Source organism: Plasmopara halstedii (genome assembly GCF_900000015.1).
Source record: "Plasmopara halstedii genome assembly, contig: Scaffold_470, whole genome shotgun sequence".
NCBI lineage: Eukaryota > Oomycota > Peronosporomycetes > Peronosporales > Peronosporaceae > Plasmopara > Plasmopara halstedii.
The window spans coordinates 1,079,254-1,080,902 of NW_020187390.1; positions in this window are offsets into that span (position 1 = coordinate 1,079,254).

Below are 1,649 nucleotides of genomic sequence, written 5' to 3' on the forward strand. Positions count from 1 at the left end.
AATTTCACCATAACGTCGCACACTCGGCGCATGACGCCCAACGCACCGAAATATCATTTTACTGAAATTCTACTGTAAGACGGCAATCTCGATATAATATATACAACAATCATTGACAAGCTGTGCTAGATAATGTTTTATCGATACACAGCTGGCTGTATCCCTATCGATAAGATTTTTTGTTAACAGCAACGATAACAGCCGTTTCGCTTAGCCGGTCTGAAAAGACCGCAATGCTGGTATAATTAAGCTTGTATATACCAACACTTTGCCAGAAATGTCAGTCTTACGAAAGGCACTCGCTCATAAGTCAAAAGTTGACACGATATGTCCGTGGGCATATAAGAGATTGCCACAGCGCTAACAAAGACGTATGTCTTTTCTCTAGATGATCTCCTAGAGGGGGTCAAGATTTTTATCACGAGATTCCGCTTTCAAGTGGGACAAGCTCGCACAGCGGGCCTCAACCAGAAATATCCTTTGCAGACTTGCATTACAATGCTTCGAGAAGTGACATCCAAACTCATGAAAGTATTTCGTCCCAGTGCTTTAAAAAAAGTACAAATCTGATCTGCACGCTGTGCGTAGCATTAAATGCGTGTCGTCAACCGTGAGATGAGACACTTCACAGTTTGAGTGAAACAAAAACTCCATTTTTTACCACGTCAAGACGACTTGACTTTTACCTTACTTACCCCGAAATTACTCTCGGTAATAATGTGCGGTCACCTTTCCAATTTTGAAAGAGATATGGGGAAGAAGTCGCTGTACACGATCCGTACCGATCGTGAACGGCATTAAGCCGATCACGTTTGCCCTGGCCTTGACGAGAGCGCACTTCACAGCAAGTAGGTCTTTGTCATTAAAAAGATTGATTCATTGCCGCTTTTGCTGAGAAATATTAATGCATTTATTGCTATCGTGATCTATATCATGCAATGCATCGACCAAGACAAAGCCAAGTATTCACTGGCGACATGAAATGGCCATGGCCCTGAACATGTCAGAATCAGATCACACATGAGGCTTTCTTGCGCTGTCTCGAAGGCAGCCCTGCATGCGCCTTCCTGCCACCACATGACTAACGTTAATATAAGACTGGCAGGGGTTTTGCGGATAAGATTCAATTGTTCTTTATTTGTTAAAGCTGTTGACCGAGCAAGATACTATCTAGAGACACGCTAGTCTATGATTAAAAAGCACAGTCAAGCGCATACACACAAGCACCGCTTGCAAGTGATATATGTGGATTTCCCTTTTTTAACTACCCATGCTGTGCAGAAGCATGGGTAACTAATTCATCAAAATAGGTATGTACATTGGCATGACGTGGCCTCACTAGTTGTAACAACATTCGGTCGAACGTCGTTGGTACGTAAGACTGTCCCTGGGCTCAACCATCCCCTTCCACTGAGAGATATCACTAAGCGATGAAGAGGTTACTTGTATATGCACTGATCAGGGCTACAGCATCGTACAGAAAACTCCCGAGTTCACAGTTCTGTAGCATGTTCTCTTGCCAAATCGGTGTTTTTGCCGATACGATCTCTGCACTTAACTCATTGTAAGCATGCACATTACGCCAGCTGTCAGTATATGCCTTTGGTGCAAAATATCAGCGACGAATAGAGAATTCTTATTGCTTTGTG